Source organism: Sturnus vulgaris, chromosome 1 (assembly GCF_052056855.1).
Source record: "Sturnus vulgaris isolate bStuVul1 chromosome 1, bStuVul1.hap1, whole genome shotgun sequence".
NCBI lineage: Eukaryota > Metazoa > Chordata > Aves > Passeriformes > Sturnidae > Sturnus > Sturnus vulgaris.
This window is the reverse complement of record NC_142243.1, coordinates 42192600-42213408: the sequence shown is the minus strand read 5'-3', so window position 1 is coordinate 42213408 and position 20809 is coordinate 42192600. Positions and strand designations below refer to the sequence as shown.

General features: G+C 37.9%; 1 long non-coding RNA gene across 1 annotated transcript; it reads left to right on the top strand.

Annotated features, from left to right (window-relative positions):
- The first annotated feature begins 44 nt into the window (after positions 1–44).
- On the top strand, positions 45–17059 carry LOC148225170 (uncharacterized). The gene is made up of 5 exons (XR_015803603.1): positions 45–1148; positions 11329–11419; positions 13168–13261; positions 13495–13637; positions 16157–17059. It is a non-coding gene; the product is annotated as an uncharacterized LOC148225170 (long non-coding RNA).
- Positions 17060–20809: the final 3750 nt, after the last annotated feature.

Genomic DNA, 20809 nt, shown 5'->3' with positions numbered 1-20809 from the left:
GAGGGGCAGCGCCGGGGTGGGGAGGGGGCGCTCTGGCAGGAGGGGCTGCGGACGGGATCCAGGCGGGAGGGAGTGGGGCGGATCGCGTCTCCCTTCCTCCCTCCCTCCCGAGCGAGCCGTTTGACATTGCCGCCCCTCCGGAGCGGGAGGAGCTAGCGGAGGAGGGCGGGGCTCCCAGGAGAAGGCGAAGGGGCGGGACCGATCCTCTCCGGTAGCGCCCTCCTAACAGGAACTCCAGTGACGGCCTGTCACGGAGCGACAGGTATTTAAAAGGGGCGGGTCATCCCCGAGCAGCCAATCGGAGCGGCACGGCCCCGCGCGCTGTGGCACGTCGCACCCGGTGCCAGCCGTTGGGGCAGTTGACTGGCAGCGGTTTGGTCCAATCGAAGCGCGGCATGGTGTCACGTGTGCGCCCCCCGGAGCCATGCCAGGGCGCTGAGATGTGTGTGGGCCGGTGGGTGGTGCCGCTCCCGGCGTGCTCTGGGGCGGTGCGGAGTGGAGCATGCTGGGAGCTGTAGTCCGCCGTGCGGGGGCGCGACGAGCTCCTGAGCGTGTGACCGGTAACTCCATTTGTTGGAAATGTTTATTTGTCCTGGTGGAAACTGCGCTGGCTGGAACTGAGGGATTTGGGACAGCTTCGCCCTCATACAGTTAAGAGCGGTAGCTTGGGGCAAGGTCAGGGAGAGCCCTGCGTGCGCCACTTGCCTTAGCTGGGAGCACTTTTACAGAAACCAGCAGTGCATCGGTTGGAAGAGATCTTTGAGGTCATCAAGTCCAACTTACGGCCAAACACCACCATGTCAACTCGACCATGGCACTAAGAGCCAGATCCAGTCTTTCCTTAAACACCTCCAGGGATGATGACTACCACCTTGGTGCAGTCACAGCAAACGGACATCTTGGCTTTTTGGGGGGGACTGGGGGGGTGGGATTGTTCGAGATTTTATTAATTGTCTTTTAGGAGTTTTCCCATTGAAATGCTATTTGGGAACCTTGTGACTTCCTCAAATATTTTGCAAAACCTGTGGCTATAAGGAGAAGGTGAAGAAAACTGAAGGCTTCTGAGCTTGCACAGTCAATGGTGTTTGAGGTCATGCTGGCCTTTTTTCTACCCTGAGATGGCAGGGGACAGCCTGCTTTTAGAAAAGGTATGATACTAAACACAGCCAGAATAAAAGAGTACATGGCTCTTTGCAGTGATCACACAGATAACGTGTTTTGTGGCTTTTATGTGGGACTTCAGTTTTGAAATTAAATAGTTTGGTGTTTATCATTTGAGGTGCATTCCCTTTGATGCACAAATGTGGCTCTTCAAAGGTCCTGAAGACTTGCAGTTCAATTTCACTAGTATGGATGGGGACTGTATTGTGCCTTAGTTGACTAATACAATTTTAATTAGTCCTTGCTGTTGTCTCTGGTTTTATTTTGTTTGGCCAAGGAAGAAAACAGTATGTTTCTTTTTATACGTAGTGGAAACCTTTCTATTACAGGATCATACAGTGGTTTGGGTTGGAAGGGACCTTACTTCCAACCTCCCTTCTATGAGAACAGAATCATCTTCTACTACACCAGGTTACTCAAAGCCTCATCCAACCTGGCCTTGAACACTTCCAGGGATGGGGCATCCCCAGCTTCTCTGGGTAACCTCTTCCAGTGGCTCACCACCCTCACATTAAAGAATTTCTTCCTAACATCCACTCTAGACCTACTTCATCTTAGTTTAAAACAATTTCCCCTTGTCCTGTCACTACCTGCCGTTGTAAAAAGTCCCTCTCCAGCTTTCTTCTAGGTACTTCTAGGTCTCCCTGGAGACTCCTCCGCTCCAGGCTGAAAAACCCCAGCTCTGTCAGCCTGTCTCCATAGGAGAGGTGTTCCAGCTCTCTGATTATTTCTGTGGGCCTCGTCTGGACTCATTCCAAGAGGTCCAGCACTGCTGTGCTGGAGATCTCAGAGCTGGATGCAGCCCTCCATTGAAGTTGTTCCTTTAGTGGAAAGCTCTGTTCAAGAATCCTTTGAGAATGTAAATATTTTTCCTCCATCCCTGCGTTAGCCAAGGGGTATGACTTGGTCACTGTATTTGAAAGCAGAGTAACTATATTGTCAGCTATGTGTATGTATGTTTTGATCTGAGCACTTTGATACACTCTTGCTTGTAAAGGACTCCATTTCACACAGCTGCAGAATGAGGTTTAGGAAAACTTCTGGAAGATTTTGAGGTTCAGTTCTGCTGAATCTGGTTTTTAAAAGGCTAAATTTTTCTTAGGTAAGGATTTTTCGTTTGTGTTGGTTGTGGTTAGTTTGTTGCTGCTTTTTTAAACACTGTATTCTTTCTTATTCTTGTTTAAACAGACCAGTAATATGTTCAAGACCGATTGCGTTAGGTATTTGCCCCTTTTCCAGTGTTGTCAGTGAGGCTTTTTTAATGAGCTGGCCAACTGGCATTTCAAGTGAAGGATTTTTTTTAATTGGCTCGTGAATGCAGAGCAAATGTGAGCAGAAATTTGCAACTATCAAGTGTTTTCTAAAAGGTACTGGCTGATTTTACGACAGGCTCAGTCCTGGTCTACTTTTCTGAATTTTTATTCTCTCAGTTGGCATCCTGTTTTTGGAAACAGCAGTTCAGGCTTAACGATGCAGCAGAGGAGCTGTTTCAAATGGCAGTGTTGTACGCTGAGAGAATACCTTTGTGTTTTCTTTCCTTTCTGATGATTTTTCTAGATGTTAAGGAGCCAAAAAGGACCCATGATTCATATTAGCTGGGAAAAAAGATGTGTATATCAGAGCTTTTTTTTTAAATGTATAATTTACTACCAGTGTTAACTTCCCTTGATTTGGAATCTGATTTATTTAAAAATTATTGCAGATCATGGTGTGGATAAGGTTATATGGTGTTTACTTTAAATTTCAGTGCTATAACTTTTACTTGCAACAAGGAGGTTATATCATTCTGACTGTACTGTCAGAGTTAGATCAGACAATTTTTTGAGCATAGACAAGCCCAGACAATGTGATTTATTTGAATGCTGACTAATGGTAAAGTGTTTCTTTGTCATTGGTAACAAATAATATTGTTGCCTATTCATTTTTAAACTGTTCAAAAGGTGGTACTCTTGAATATCCCAGAGCTTGGGCAATGATATTCAGTGGCAGCAAAAGCACAGTTCTAGTAAAAGCTTTTATTAACATTTCTGTAAATATATTGTTTGAATTTAAATAAGGCTTAATAGCCTTATGACAAAATCGATCAAACAAATACACACAGATGGAAATTAAGAGACTCCTATAGGTAGATGGAAGGATTGAGTGGGTTTGGTGCTATACTGCCATGACAGTGGAGTCATGGAAATGGAAAGTACATTTCTGTAGAGGAGATGCAAAATATGTCAACTGGAAACTGCATTCAACCCACACTAATGGCTTGATAGGGAAAGACATTTGCCATGTCTCTCTTTTTATCTTATTTTATATTTACTTCCTTCATTATGTGCCCCCCCCTCCTCCCCCAGTCCTCTTGTGTTCTTTGATTTGTTTCAAGGTAATTTGGTTTGATTTGTTCCACTGTGTGTCGTGGTGCATTCTTTGAACACAAAACCCCGCAAAAATGTCCACATTAGTGACTGAGGAGTTGACTTTGCATAGTGATTCTGAACCATTTTGTGTACAGAAAATAATTTTCTTATTCTAAACGTGTAAAATAATGGCCAAATGCCTTAAGGAAAGAAAAAAATCTTTCATTTCCAAGCTTCCTTAATAATGGAATTATCCAGGGGATAATGCCAAATGCAGAATTCATATTATGGTTGCACAAACTAGAAAATCTTGAAAGCTGTGGAGCTACATATAGGAAAATGTCAAATGAGAGCTCTTCGTTCCTCAGCAGAGCTACCATGTGTCAGTACTGCTGAAAGAAAGGCAGCAAAATTCCTGCAGAAAAAACTGCACCTGGACACATCCAATAAATCAATTATTAATCAGAAGTACAGCCTCATGGTTCATATTTCTCACCAAACTTCATTAGCAAACTATTCAGCAGCGTTTAATAACAGCAGTAGACACTTTAGTTTAGTGAAGAGCAGTTCAGGTTTGAAGTGAATAAAAAAGTTTCTTAAACAGTCTTTCCAACTTTGTGTTCCTGCAGCTGAACAAGTTGTCAAGCTTGGTATTAAGATATTTTGAGGATGGCTTTAGAAATTAATGATAGAATACCTCCTGAAATGAAGAATATTAAAATAGCATAGTTAAGCATAATTTGATGTGGTGGAAGATACTTGATTTCAGCTATGTGCTCAGATGGTCATTGTTTAAAAATGTTCAAATGAAAGAAAACATAACTCCATTGCCTGAAATTATCTCTGGGAACCTGAAGTTTAATGCACTTAAAAAAATCACTATTAGTCTCCATATAGACAAAAATGGCATGAGTTTATTCTAATTGTAACATGGGTTTAATTCAGCAGCTGTGACCCTTTGTGGATATGTGTAAATCACTTAAGCAATGATACAAGATAGTCTGTAAAGAGTTTTGCACCTGTGTAACTATAATGAGGTTTGTAATTGATTTGAGTAGAAATTGCACAACTGGTGTGTTTAGACAAGGCCTTCATCTGGCATTTAATTCAATAACAGGAGGAACTCAAACCTTACAGCTTTTATTGCTGATTCTTCCTCTCCCTTTCCAATAGTTTAGACGTGTTGATGTTGCTCCTCTGCTTCTTCTGTCTTAATTATCCTGCTTAATTTGCCTTTCCCATGGCCTGTACAGTGGTAAAAATCACTCCAGTCTGCATGCACAGACCTACTTTTTACTTTTCCTAGCCAAGCCATGACATAACCATATGCTACCATAACCTTTTGCATCAACCTGACTTCTTGTGAAGAAATGGGTCCTTTCCATCTGCTGGGCTGGTGCCAGCCCTGCTAAATCTTCATCCCTTGTTAAAAAAACTGAGGGGGAGGCACACACTGGGCCCTTCTTTAAATAAATAGATAAATAAAGCCATACTCAACGTTCTACATGTGTATTTTCTAACCTACATACATAAGTACTGTGCAACATTTAAAAGCTGTGGACCTCTGAAGTACCTGTCTTGTCACCTGTAGTGTTTGCAAGCACCTTAACCAGAATTTGGCTGTTCTTGGAAAATGCTGTACCCGAGTGGTTTCGCAAAACTTTCATTTTATTCCTTCTGGCAAGAAGGAAAGTACAGCCTTGGGGATGATCAACAAAAAGTTTTTTAAAAGCCCATTTTGTTCAGGGACATGACTGAATGGCCCATCTGAAGTGTGATGTTTAACATGTGAATGCTAGGTATCTACATGTTGTAGATAGTGGGTCATATTAAAATGTTTTATTGGAGCAGCAAAGCTGCTCAGGGAACCAGCTGGAGGGTAAAGCCAACCTCTGGGGAGTGGAGTGAAAGCTATATTCAGTTTAAGTATATGAGATCTCTCACTGCTTAGTCAAAATTAAGGTGAATTTTGTTGAAGTGAGAGGGGAGAGCAGAGTACAGGAAAGAGGCGTTCTGCCGTTTGCTGTAACACTAGCTGCTGTTACAGCATCAGGGTAAGATGTGTGGAAATGGCAAAGAACATAGGGGCAGAGAAGAAATGAAATTTTTAAGTTGTTTAAAGCATATTGAAATCAGTGGGAGATTTTTCTTGGTAGCATGTTGATCATCCTTGAGTTGAATTTTTCTTCATTGCCTCCGTCGCCAGAACATCTCACGTAGTTTCGGGTGGCAATTGAATGCAGAGGAAGGGGAAGAAGATTTTATTTGCACATTGTCTGTAAACTGTTCCCATAATTCATTAAAGTTTAGCTCTTCTGATTTTAGTTTGGCTGATAAATTTGAGCCTTCTCAAAATTCTTCTGCAGTATCAAAGAATACTTCAGTGCATTAACTAATTCAGTAGGTAAAAAATAGAGAAAATCGTGTCATAAAATATCAGCAAAGATTTCCCCATGCCTGGAAATTTCACTGTAAGTATTGTGCAGTATCTTCCCATAATTGAGTTTGTAGCCTAAATGTGCACAGCCTTGAGGAAAGAGAATTTTACAAAATATTGTTTCTAGTTCTTTTCTCTTGGTAGCAATTCAGACTAATTGCCTCTTCGCTGTTTTCTAGACTACTTGTAGGTATTTTTCTGGTCAACTGCTGCATTAATAACTGCATTAGAATTGCAAAAGAATTTAAGTCACATTCTTGTGGAAAAAACTGTGCCAAAATGCACTATGCAATACAAAACAGGAGCTTATGGGTGCTTTGGGATAGTGTAATTTCAAACTATCCTTGCATGTAGATCTGAAGTGAGGACTCTATCATTGTCATGAAGAGAACTCAGCAATGACTACTTTGACTTTATATGACTTGAATTTCTTTTGCCTCTGCAGTGGCATCAAATGATGCTTTCGAAACTTCAGAAAAAATGATGTATTGAGGTGAAGTTACTTCGAGGTTTTTACTGCCTTCTGTCCACATATGAACTGAGACACTATGTTCTGTGATATATAATCTGCAGTCTTCAGTTCAAGTCTTCAGGGTCCCAGCAATCTCTTTTTGCAAATGATTCTAGCATCAGAGTCCCAGATTTATTGTTATCCAGTTGAATTTCCGGGTTGTTGTCTTTTTTTCTTTTTTTCTTTTTTTTTTTTTCCCCCTCTTTTTTGTTTTGTTTGGTTTGGTTTGATTTGATTTGTTTTCTTTTCTTCCTTATCATGTGTTGTGAGACAATGAATCTTAATGTTTAAAATCCTATCCTGGGGAAACTGACCCTGCAGTAATTACTCTAATCCTTACTGCTAAACTATCTTCTTATGCCTTCCTCCCTTAAATATTTGTTCCACTTTATACATAAACTTAAACATTGTAATCTCTATTGATATTCTATGCCATTTGCTGATATATCCTCCCAGTTTATTACTGGTGCATGCTCTCAGACAAAAATAATCGTAGTATTTCAAATTATTTTCTTTAGAATGTATTTCTGTTTCTAAAGGAAAACAGCCACATAAATTTGATGCAAAATTAAAGATCTTTTCTTATTTGACTATAGCAAAAGTACTAATGCAAAAGCAGGACCAGAGGACAGATTCTTCTGCCCAAGCAGCCAAGCCACAAGTTCAAGGCAGGGTGCATTGGGCAGATTATTCAACCATTTCATTTTCCTTTGACGTGACAATCAGCAAGTAATACAACCTTAACATAACAAGCCATGTCATGACTTTTAAAAGCCTCTTTGTTCCCTTCTGGTGTGAATTCTGTCCTCTAACATTTTTTCCTAGTTTTTGCTTTTGTGCTCTCTGTACTTCTGAATTTAGAGACACTTGGGAGGGAGATGTTGCATGAAGTTGTCTTAAACACAAAGATACAAAATTGCCTTACAAATGCTGTTTTAATAACTACTGCCCTGCCACATGCATACAGCCTCCCTGGCCTCTTTCTTCTCCCAACTTGTTGGATATTGTGCTTTATTTTTACATGGAACCAGTATTGCTTGAGATCATCCAAAATTGCCAAGACAGGTGTAATAACCCTAATCTCAATATTTCTCCTTTCTGAGTAGAATGGATGCACTTTGGCTTTGCATGAAGGACTACACTCAATATTGCTTTGGCTTCTTTGTGCCATGGATTTTGTGCCAAATTATTGACCTTCAAAATTGTAAGTGTGAGAGAGTGGACAAATCTTCCAGCTGTTCCCTATACATACTATATGCCTCAAGTATGGACCTGTATGTACAGTATTCAAGATTCAACCTGAGATCCTTTCCAGTCCCATAACCTATTGTGTCACCCAGGCACTGTTAAGGGGGAGTAGAGGTAGAAGGGTGGATACACTAGGACAGCACCAGCATCCAAATTGCATGGCAGCTACCATGCTTGTTCTCATCCTCTGTCATCTAATAGGAATATCTAACAAAATGATATAAAGAGCTTATCAACTTTAATTTGATAGGGATGCATTTTTTGAGTGTAGTTTCAGTCTTGCAAGTGTATGGTACAGTGTTTCATGGGCTGCAGGCATATGTATCATGGAGCACTTCTCTCTGTTGTTTCTAACTCTTCCTCCTCCTCTCTCTAGCTGATGTCTTCTTGTATTTCTTGGATATGTTTAAACTTGGATGTTGGGCTCAGCCTTGACCTGCAGTGGATCAACTGTAAAGCTTCCTGGAACCATAAGTCTGGCATAGGGCAGTCCCTGTACTCTTCCCACAGGTTTCCAAGTCCACAAAGGCAAGCTGGATAGGGAATGTGACCAAGCTATCTGCATCATGATATCTTTTTACCGCTTACCAGGATGTTTTTTCTTTACTCAAATGTCTTTTTGTTACAAACTGTTCTGTTTATACAATGTCATGTATTGAATATTATGTTTGGAGACTGTATGTATTTATGGAGTCATACAACTTTTGAGAAGATCCTATTTCTTAATATTGAGAATAAATTCAGGAATTTCTAAGGTCTCTTTTTAAGAGAAAATACCCCCATTATCTTACAAGGTTCTTTAATTTGCTGAATTTGTTCTACTTACATCTCCTTCATGTGACTTCCACCTGAAGCAGAGATGTACTTCATGATTTTTATTGCAGGAAGATGGTAAGATTTGTGTGGAGATCCTAGAAAATTTTTATTAGACTATTAATTATTGAATTATTAGTATAGAGTTATGCTAATATTTTGTTATTTCTCCAGCAGTTGCCCTTCTGGAGAGAAACATGACTTGTATTTGTGACTTTCTTGTTTTCTTAATTAACTCATTGTGGTGGGTAACAACAAGGGGAAGACAGTGTTCAAATGCTCTTTCAAAAGCAGTAGAGTAATTCTACCAGGCTTAGAAAAAATGCAGTGTCATTTCACTGCAGGCCCACCAACGTACTGTGACCATAGCTTAATGTGCACTGTCCTAACCTGGACTGTCAAGTGTTAGTTGTAGATGGTTTCTTCTAATGTGGTAGGAGAAAAATTTTATGAGTACAGCCAGCACTGGTTCTCACAGCTAGAGACTAGAAAAGCTGTGAATATTAAGTACAAAGACTGACTATCTTTTACTTAATTCTCTATTTTAGTTGAGAATGATGTAGGCCTCTGAAGATCAGCCAGGTCCTCCAGAGTATTATAAACCCTGTCTGTCAGCTTCTATATAATACAATTATAATACAATATATGTATACAATACATTTTTGTTTTGGAGTCCTATAGAGACTCCTAAAAATTCAGAAATGCAAGGTCAAACCCTGAACGCTTTTAGGCAGACAAACGCGACTCATAAATTTGTGATTGTAAAAAGTTTTCTCTCTCTGTTACGTATTGGAACAATCTAAAGAATGACAGAACCCCAGTAGGATGAAAAAATGAAATATCAATATTTTAGCTTCTCTGCCTCCATATGGTATTATTATCCTTTTACTCATACACCCAACATTATGGCACCTAGTTTCTTGAAAAGGGAGCAGAAGCAATCAGCTTCCTAAGCACTAGTGCAAGGTAGGTCTGTGAGAAATGCATGTGCTAAAGGATGAGAGATATAATCATGGCTTGTTCCACCCATCCATGCTTGAGAAATTAATACCTCTCAATGCAGGTTTTTACTTTGGTAATGAGACATTCTTATGCTTGATCTTAAGTTCATTTTGGAAGTAGTACTCTTGTAATTTCTAATCCTCCTGTTTTATTAACTCTTGGGAAGTCACACTTTTGTGTATTGGGAGATAAGTGTAATCAGATTCCATCTCACTAAAGCACTGCTGTGTAAACCACTGCACCTCCTGTTTAACTGAGAAACTGAACATGGAGAGGTTTTATGTTAACAAGGAAAGGATGAATATTTAAATTGGCCAGAATGGTATTATGGGTCTTCTGAGCCACTTAGTACATAGTTACTGGCATTGCCTCTTTGCCTGTGCTTATGTTGTCCTTATTTTCAGGCATCTGCAAGGACTGGGAAATGCTCTGGAGTTATGAATAATACACTGGTAGCAGAGTTGGGATGCTAAGTGTATAAAACAAGCTCATCAGTGTATATATGTCATGAACAAACAAATGCTGTGTTTCTACCCACATTTCTAGTCAACTCTGAATTTTTGGAAAAAAACAGTTTCTGAGGCCTAACTTACCTGTGGCAGAGCCTTTTCCCACTGGAGGAATAGAGAGCAGTTCTTTTGGTAACAACTCTGTTATTGTGTGATTCAGTGGACCCTTATAATGACTGCCTACAAGGAGTTATCCAAGCACCCACTTCCAATAACATTCAATTGACTAGAGAAACTGCTCCTCATTGGAAAACGAAAATTGAAAAGAACTGAAGTTATTCTGTTGCAATGATTATGCTCTTGGTCTACTGTGAGCAAGGAGCTCCCCAAGTCACATCTGCTGATGAGCAGAATTTACACATAAAGTGAAAGAACTGTAAGGATATGGTAGTGTATTTTGCCTTTTAGACTCTGTTTTAAAAGTCTGCCCTGAAACCTAATAAAATTTATGTTTTATAGGGCTCTGAAGAACAATAGTGCAGATTGGCAGATGTTTCGATCTGATGGGAACTGAAATTCTATTCTTAAACCATTAATACTAAATAGACCTAAATTTCCTGCACTTCAGCTGTATTGCAAGAGAATTGATTGTGATAGCTGAGACAGAAAAGAAAAAAATTCTATGACGGTAGTTGTGGAAGATTTTACTTCAGTTTTAGAGAAATGTAAGAAATATTTTTAAAACAAAGCTTTTATCCTATGCTTATGGTGGAGGCAAAAGAAAAATGTCCGTGCCTTAAGGAGCACATATGAAATCATCATCAGCAGGAGCATTCTTAGTGCTTAGCTACTTGGTTAATCTAAGAACTTGCCTACAGTAACAGAGTTAAACATTTCTTGCTGTGAGTTTTCACATTCTTTTGAAGATAGAGTTGCTTGGATTCTGATCGAATTGAATCCATGACAAAAGAACTGGGACTATGAGAAAAATTGGTAGACTTTTCCTACAAGAGTTTCTATCTAGGTGTGGTGAATTGTTGCCAGAGTACACTTATGGAGATGTATCTGTTGGATTTGTGTCTTTTATGTCATGTCTTTCCTAGAAGCCAGGAAGATGCTGCTGCTACTGACTGTTAGTCAGGATCAGAGTGACAGCCTCTTGCAGAAGCACTTTGGCTTAGTTAGTGGATCAAGAAACCATCTTTCTTGTCTGTGTTCTTGGCAGTTTTCTAGGTATGTTTTTCAAATATCTTTATTTTCCTCTAGGATAGTTAGCAGATGAGCTCTGAAAAAAAAAATTGCTGTGCTTCCTCTAGAGATCAGGATGTCTTGAACATTTGTGTTTTGGTTATTTATCAGGGTATAATCAAGAGACAGATATGAGGATTCTCTCTAGAAATGGATGAGGCGAAGATACCTGCAGATTTTGGGTAATAGGGAAAAGTTGCTGGTGAGTTGGGAATATTTTTATAAGATATATTTTTCTAAAATCTATTTTTGCATGTTTTATTTGAAGACAGGGATTTTAAAGTTGTTAAAATGTGTAATTCTTAAGTTCAACACTTAAGCTTGTATTTTCTTTAAGCACACGAATAACCCGAATAAAGTGCACAGAGCTAATCTTATGCTGAAGTATTTTAGCTGAATTGTGTCCCTAGAAAATTTGACACATGCAAAGAAAACCATATCTAAATATATGAGCATTGTTCCCAGGTTTGGTAGAAATATTTCTACTTTCTATATGTACTTCTTTTTATAAGTTTCCCTTGAATGCAGTTTGAATATAATTCTGCTGTTCAGCAAACCAGACGCAAGAAACATGCCATAAATATATTGCTCTTCTCTCCCTCCTTCCCTCCCTCCCCCGAAGTTGCATTTGGCAAGTGGATCATGCTATATATTGATGTTACTTTTTTATAAAGAATTTATAATATTTTGGACAGTAATAACATGCCTTTGTGCACTTTTCCATAAGCACAGAGAAAGTGCAAGACCACTTACTCTTCTACTCCAATCCAATACAATATTGATCATTATTCTCAAGAAACTCTATTATCATTCTGGAAACAGGATTAAACCACTCTTGTCTGTAAGAGTTATTAGTTTAGGAAGAATCAGCCCACAGGAGTAGATCTCAAATTTTTAGTTTTGGTGACTGGAGTGTATGAGCTCTCAAGAAGGTGCATGGGCTATATATCCTGAGGGAGGTGAGTTTGTGAGGTTACTCAAGGGTCACCAAACTGTAATAAAGAGTAGGTGATAGGCATAGTCTGTGCAGAGTTATTACTCTTTCTGTCCAATAGGAAACCCTGTATGGTTCCAGGATATGCCCCTTCTATTCCCTGTGGAGAGCAGGAAGCCATAGCTGGGTCTGCATAGCCCAGCTCTCTGCTGCTCTCTGCTAAGAGTTGAGTAGCTGGGGTCATGCAGAGCAGTATCTGCTAACATTTCCATGGGGGGATTTGCAACTGGGCTCCCAGGAGTCTTTCAGATTGCACTCCCTTTAGGGACACTGATCAGAAACGGAGACTCGCTGTTTTCCTTAGGGTTGTAGGTAGTGAGAATTGCACGGCAGAGCAGCTTTCTTGTAAATGGTTGTATGTGGAACTCCAGGTAACAGTGTTAAATTTAGCTATTTTCATCAAGATCCCAAGTGAGGCTGGAAAGACTCGAGGCCACTGTGTCATTTCAGGAATTCTCACTAATGTGATCAATCACTGATGTGATTGCTCTAACTTGACCAGTAGATTTACAAGTACAATTTGGCTTAAATACCTGCTGTGTACCCTTTGTTTACTTGTGTACCCTTTGTTTACTTGTTTACTCTTTTTTTGCTTGTGTACCTATGCCGTTTCACTTTGCTCTGGGCATACACAAAAAGTTCTGTTGGACCACGATCAAATTTAAATGTGTCAGAGTCATGTTTTAGAAGCTTAATTATAATACAGTACTTGTGAAATGGTGCTTAAATAGAAATAATTAGTTTTGTTTTGTTGTGATTTTTGAGTCGTTAGTGGTCTTGTCAGACTTTTCAACCTTAGTATCTCCTGGAATAAGGAAGGACAGAGTTTTCAAAAGACGCTGGGGTTTTTTTATTGGTTAAAAAAACGTTATTGGTCATCTTCATTTACTATGTGAGTCATGGAATCTAGACACGGGAAAGACTTATTACTTTATGTCGTCCATTGCCTTCCACAGCAAAACGGTTTTCTGCCATAAACCTTTCCAGTGCTTTGGGCAATTTAATTTTAAATATCTCTGCAAATAAACAGCATTTTCACTGCTTCTCTAGGTAAGTTACCTTTTTTTTCCCCCAAGCGATTTCATTATATTTTACTTTATTTTTAGCATACATATGTAGATAGCTAGATGGATAAAGATATCTGTTAAAAGACAGAAATTTGTTATCTGAGATTTTCTGGGTTAGATAGAGGGGAAAAAAAGTTCTTTCCAGTCCAATGCTGTAGATACCCAATGCCTCAGCAAATATTAAGGTTTTACAATTACGTTTTCATATCTATTTAGTTGTAGTAAGGATCCCCTGAAGAGCAAGAGAGAATATACTATTGAAAAGAATTCTTTCAAATACATACTGACTTAAGAAAAGGTCTCCTATTACCATGACTACTCATCACAGCCATTTTGCATACTGCTAATTGCAATGTCAGGTAAGCAAAATGAGATTTATAAATTATATCTCTGTATTTTAAATTCATGAATAACTCTTTGCTACTGTCCTTAATAATTCTTGTTGTCAGGCACTGCAGATCTTTGTAGGCATTCCATCTAAACTAACATTGTTTTTGTTGAAACAAATTGCACCAGTCTTCTTCTTTTAATCTCTCTAAAAGATTAAAGATCAAGTAAAGAAAAACATTATAGAGGCACAAAAAGCTAGCATTCACTTTCATTTTGTTTCACCTTTAATCAAACTGTAACTGCTCCTGCTGTGTTTTCGTAGGACATCTATTTATCCAGAAATGTAATGATTTGTGACCTCTTTGGGACAACTTATGTGATAACAATGACTTAGTGTGTTAGGCTGTACAAGGGGATGATTAAAAGGAATTTCAGCACAGAAAACAGGTCAGTTTAAGAAAATAAGCCTAAAAATATAGCTTGCTAAAACAGTTAATATCAAAATAAAGATAGCATCCTCTAATTAAAATTTATATTTATCTTTAATATTTGAAGTTTTAAAATAATATTTTTATTCTTTTTCTGAATAGCTAGGATCCAAATAGATAAAAGTCTTCCAATGTTTTTATTCCTGGTAATAGAATCATTTATGGTTAAAATTTGGCAGGCCTACTTTCCTTTATAAATGGTATCTTAATGAAATCACGATAGACTACATAGCTGTAGATCAGTTCATGATCAAAAAAAGAATTTGAAACTCCTATTGCCTTCGTCTCTTAATTTCATACAACAAACTTCTGGTGTTTTCCCTCAAAAATGATGAAATTCCTAAGAGGTGGATCTGCTGCCCTCTCTTCCCAAAAATATTGTTGGAACTTAGGTGCATGCTAAAATGTTTGAAATACTTAATGAATTTTAAATAAGTTGTATTTGACTTTTGTATACTTTCTTTTCCAAGGATTTTAGCTTTATCCATAGGATACCTATAGAGATATTTTGCTCAAAATAAAACCAAAAATGAGGTAGAAATGAATCCATAAGGAAATAATGCTCCCATCTGAGGAGTCCGTTGCTAGCTTTGGTTGGCAGAATTGCTGAGCAAAGTAAGCAAATGAGCAAGGTTGTTGCCCAGGAAGCCAAAGATAGAAATCTTCAGAATTTCTGCATTCCTGTGAGGAATCTTTGGAGTGGGATCAGTTTCTTGTGAGAAATCTTCACACCAAAGCTTCAGATAGAACTGAGGAAACATAATGTATTTAATTGATTAGGAATTTACTGGATAACCAGCAGTGGTGAGACCTCTAACCACCATGACTAAATGTGATTAGATGCTAAAAAATTACTAAATTTTCATTAATCAGACTTTATGTCCAAATACAATTTCCAGAAAGTAAAATCTTATTTCCTTTACAAATTTATCTTTGTCTCTTTACTGCTCTTATCCTGAGAAATTTTTAATTTTCAAAGCTGATGAATATCTGCAGTCATCTCTCATATCATACGTCTACACTCCAGTCTACCAATGTAGCTATAGCTCCTCAGGATGCACCTGAGCTGGCTTTAAAACTGCTCCTGTGGGCACAGTGTAGCCAGACGGGGACCTGGAGTTTCATTTAGGCTGTTTGATGTATTTAGGCTTTAACAGTCTGTACTGAGACCCATCCTGCCTCGGGATGGACTTTTGTCAGTCACTAAATAGGTTAGTTAAGTCAGCTTGGATATGTACATCCAAGCTACCCTGTCTAGTGTCGAACCAGCATATTCTTTATTCCACTGGAAGTTGCATAGGGTAAAGAAAGGTCAATGTGTTCAGACTCCTGTGGAGGGAATAAAGGGATTTGCAACATCTAAGTGGCCTGCAGTAGCTTCAAACTGAAAAAAATACAATGCAGGAGTTAGATCATTGCCTTGAGTGTTTGTAATATTTGATTTCTCTCCCCAGTAGATGTATAAATGACCAAACTCTGACAAGAGTAATGGATTTGAACAAATCAACCTTAACAGAGAATATTACAGTCTAAAGTATTCAGCCAAATCCCCATGTCATTTAGCATAAAAGCAGTCAAGCAAACCAGTACCAATTTCTTGTATCACTCCCACCCTCCTTAGATTACTTGTCTGAGATTTATTTTATGTAAATAATACTATAAAATGGAAATCATAATGTTAAATGGAAATTATAGTATTAAAATATATATGTTTTTATTACCAGTGATAGAAATATATTTATTTAAAACAGGATGTAAAAATATTGCAGTGTGTTGCCCTTTGTTCAATACCATATTTTACTCTTTTCTTCTTAGTAGTAGTAATGATAATAATACTTAGCACTTATAGTACCCCATGTATTGAAAAGACCTTTTCTGCTAACAACTCAGTATCTTGTGTAGACTAGTTAGATATTGTATCTCCATTTTAGAAATAATCTGAGACAGAAGATCTTTACCAACTAGCCTTTGAAAAGTGTTCCTAATTGTCTCTCACTGAATTCTTGTATGTATAACTCTAATTTCCAAAGGTTCCTGGTTTCTTCTGTTACCTTCAACAGGGGAATAAACTCTTACTCCAAAAAGAGGAACCAAGGACGATAATTGACAGTGTGTCTGCAGTTGAGTAAGATGCTGTTTCCTCTTGTGTGCACTTTCCTTCAGTCTCCGTGGGTTCCTTACCATACCCAGCATATGCTCCACCCCTCTTGCAGCCACAGACCCACTGCTGCAGAGCTCAGCAGGCAAACCTCAGTCTCTGGAGACTCAGTTACATGACTTTTCCTTCTCACTTTCTGTCCATCAATCATCTCAGTATTCCTGCATGTTATCTGCTGATTTATCCATGCATTCCCTGTAGTTGTAGTCCCTTCCTACCATTCTTCTGTTCTTACATTCCTATGCTTGCTTGCAAGTGGCTGAAGAATCTTAGTGGCATAATTGCCATGGGTTTACCCATCCAAAATAATGTTAAAATTAAGAACAGTGTTCCAACATATGTTACACCCCACACTTGCTACCACCATCTTTTGTATGCAGGAGTTCACATTTGGTTCTGCTTTCCTTCCCTCCTACACTTACGTTTCCTATACACACACACATCTGTTTTCTGTTCTCCAATCAATAACAAAATGTAGCTACTTAAATAAAACTATTGGTATATTTGAGGGTCTGTAGATGTAACATTCAGAATGAAAATATAATGTATTTTATCTGTCTATGGTAAATCTTGTAAAAGAACCTGCCATAAGAGTATTTCTAGTCCAGGAAAAGAGCAGAAGACATGAAAGGCTGTTCTGTGGGACTTCTTGGTCTCTCTACTTGTATTATTTTACAGTGTAGGGCTGATGACTTTAATATGTTGTATTTAATATGCATTAAAAGTTTCTTGTATTTTTAGGATTTTTGCGCATTCTGCTTATGTATCAATGTATTATGTAGGATAGCATATGAGGATTTTTATCACTGAGGTTTTATCAAAACTGGACAGAAAATAAAATTGGATAATCCTCTTTTTTCATTTGGAGGGATTTCTTTTTTTAAGTAGTTCACCTCTTCCAGTGTTGGTTTAAGCAAAAAAACTCTGATCTGAAATGGGCTTTTGCACAAAGGTCTAATTTAAATATAGATAGAAGAGGACAACATTTTTTCCTTTACTGCATTTTGTGCATTCCAGCAAAGTCTGCCAGTACATGTTGATGATTATTTACAAATAAGTTTCTGTTTCTCTACCCTCAAAATATTTTCCATCTTGAGAACATAGTCTTCCAGTAACAATTTTATGGTTAAACAATGGTAAAAGAATTTTTTATTAAAAACTTTTAATGCTGACTTTCATAAAGGGAAACTTTTATCTTTTAAATTTTGAAGTGTGATGTGTAGTCAAAAAAGGGACTTTTTTGGACTTGGGACTTGGAAGGGACTCAAGTTTAGCTGCACAAGCTGTTTTTTGAGAGGGTGGAAACTGAAAAGAAATTGCTTTAATTTTTACAGCAAGAAAACCTTTGCTTTTGATAAACGATAGAGAAATGTCTTGTCAGGAGACTCAATACTCTTGACTAGCGTGAGAAAGCATTGCAGTTATTATTAAGGAGCCAGGTCTTTCCCTATTGGATTGTGTTCAATGCAGTGGAGGTACTACAAATGCTTGAACATCAATTAAAAATAAATATTTCTTAAATCTTACAAGACCAAACACCTCTTTTTAACAGAACTGTACCCCTTGGAAGCAAGGGAAGTGCAAAGGGCAGAGAGCCTTGGTTTGTTTTCCTATGTCATACTTGGGTCTTTAAACCAGCAAAGAAACGAGATCTCTGAGCACATCCAATAGTTTGACACTGCTGAAAGGAGGATTTCAGGTGTTTTCAGGTTCTCTTATCCCTGCTTCCTTTTCCACTTTTCCTTACTTCTGCCCCAAGGTCCAACTTCTTTTTTATAGCCACTGTTACTTGTTCAACCACTCATGAGTGGATTCAGCTCGTTAAGTAAGCAGAAAACAGGGTGTTTTTTTGCTGAACTAAGCAGGCTTTTGCAATTTTACTTGTTATGTTTGTCATGGAAAAGTGAGTACAAACACATAGCAAACAAACAATCACAGTCCTGAAAAACATACTATTTCAGAAATCAGAAGGATTACTTGTGTGCTTAAGCCATTAGGAGTTCAAAACCCGAGAATGAAACAATTTATCTTTTCTGATGGAAAATAAAATCAGGATACTTTTATACCAGAACCACAGAATTTCTGCAGTCGCTGTCACCCCAGAGTAATTGAGAAACAAGGTTATTTTTTTTCATTTAAAGGTCTGCATGGATGCTAGGATTTCATTAACACTGACTAAGTCAAGGTAAAATTGGCTTCCTCTTCAGTTTTAAAATTGGCAAACTTTCCTCCCCTTAACCTCTCTGATTTTAGCCCCTTGTATTTTCCAGAAAGTTCAGAGATAAATTGTATTCTTTACCTTGTCTGGAAATGCAACTGGTTTCTCAATTTGTTGGTTTGTTCAGTGCTCTGAAATAAGCAAGTTATGTTTCATTTCTATTGAAAATGGTGTAATGGACAAAACATCAGGAATTATTAATGAAAATGCTGAAGTCTTCATTCCACAAGAGAAAAAAAATTAAAGGTGCCCAATTAAGCTCTTCCATAAGCTTTTTAGGTTTTCTCCTCCAAGAAGAGCTCTGGATGTTTTTTTCAGACCATAGTTAATGAAAATAATGCAATGTCTTTGGCTTTTGGTGCAAAGTATCTTTTTCTTTTATTTTTTTAAGTGAGGAGAAAGCACCAGGTGAATCTTGATTTTCGAAACTTGCTTTCTCCTGGATCAACATGTAGTATTTTATTTCTACATGTACCCTAAGACTTCAATAAAATGGGTTCTGAAAATAGTTACCCTTCCAAAAGGCCAAAATTAGACATAACATCCTTGTAAGTGCATGTGTTCAAGAGCAGTGTATTTTAAGACCTTCATTTTAATCTAAATGTGTTTGCTATCAGCTACAAAGGTTAGGCCTTCACAGATTGTTCTCTGCATAAGGAAAATCACTGAGGGTTTTTTTTTTTTTGAGGCGTAATATGGGTGCTTTTTTACCTTTACTAACCGACAGCGGTGAAGACAAAAGAAATTGAACCAATGGTTCAGCATATTTTAGCCTGGTTCCAGCCTTTTTTCCTCCCTCTCAGTATAGATATAATCTCTGAACTGCAATAACTACAACCCCCTTACAGTGTTAAGATGCTCATTACAGCACTTGTCACAAGAGGGACTCGAAAACTTATCTCTTTGTAAGGAAAAACTATTTATGATGCCCGGTATTAAAATTTAAATACATTTTCTTATATTACTCCTCTTGAGGAAAAGGAAACTTTGTATGAAGGAATGAAGTTTTATGTACACTCTGAATATGACTACCTATAATAGCAATTGTTTTATGGACAGAAAAATTACAGAAGGAGAGTCAAGATGCACAATGGAGGGATGACAATGATTAATTAGCTGAATTTACAACAAAAGAATTATTGCACAATTTGACTCAAATATCAGTAATATAATGGAACTAGGTAGTTGCTTCCACTCTGGAAATAGGATATTGCACAAAAAGCAGAAAGGTCAGTAATGCCATTTGTCCCATTGGCTTTTTGATACAATATAAGAAATAAATTGGTTATGAGTTGTCGACCATGGATTGCATAGATTACAGAAACAGAAAAAAAATAGAGTTATGAGTGATATTTTTTGTCTATTTTGCCAGCATTTGAACTTGGAATAAAAATAAGGAAAGGGTACTCCCTTGACAAACCAGTAGTTTACAGCTCTTTAATTATAAATCTTAACTTGGGCCTAAATGCCTTCCAAAATGTTTATAGTTTCCTAAAATCTAAAATCTTGTTTTAGGACTTGCAGAGCAAGCAGTTTTCAATTTGAGAAGTACAGAAGAAGCCTCAGTTGGGCATTGTCACAAGAAGAGTTATTTGACAGCCTGTTACTAAATCTTGTCCTTCAGTATGCAGATCCAGAGTCATTGTGAGTGCTGTTGCCTTTGCAGATGAACAAGCTGTGTTGCAACTGATTTTAGGAATGTTTTGTTGCCGTTAATTTAGCAGCCACTTTTCTTTTTATGGGCTTTCCTCATTTCAGAACTTGAGACTTATCTGCACGGAGCAATTCATGAAAATTAATGTGAGTCAACTAAAGATGTGACTTAGAAATAGATCAGTTAAACGTCATTAAAACCCCTAAGGACCTTCTTATCCAGAATTCAAGTGGTCCTAATTTAATTTAATTTACTTCATCAGTGAAGTTAGATCATTCAAATGTAGTTTCTAAAGGAGAACATCCACATTAGGATTTAATGTAGTTTTACAGCTTCTCTTTAAAGTAACATTTTTCGTTAATTCACTTTCCTGATTGTCCTCATATAAATAAATCCCTAATCCCACAAGTGTTTTTAGTTCTGGCTAATCCTTGACACTACTTAATAAGGGACTGCATAATCCAGATAGTGTCTATACCAATTGCTGTGTTGGAAAACATCCAATTTCCAGTCTCTGCTGCATCTGGTAAGACTCTTCTCTGACTATTCAGCTTTACCAGCAAACTGTAGGGCAGTTGTAAGGCAGGCTAAACTATGGCAAGAGGGTTTTGTTCCCCAAAATCAATTAGCTGATACTAATACAATGAGACTTCCATCTATTAGCCAAGCTGAAAAGCTTTTAA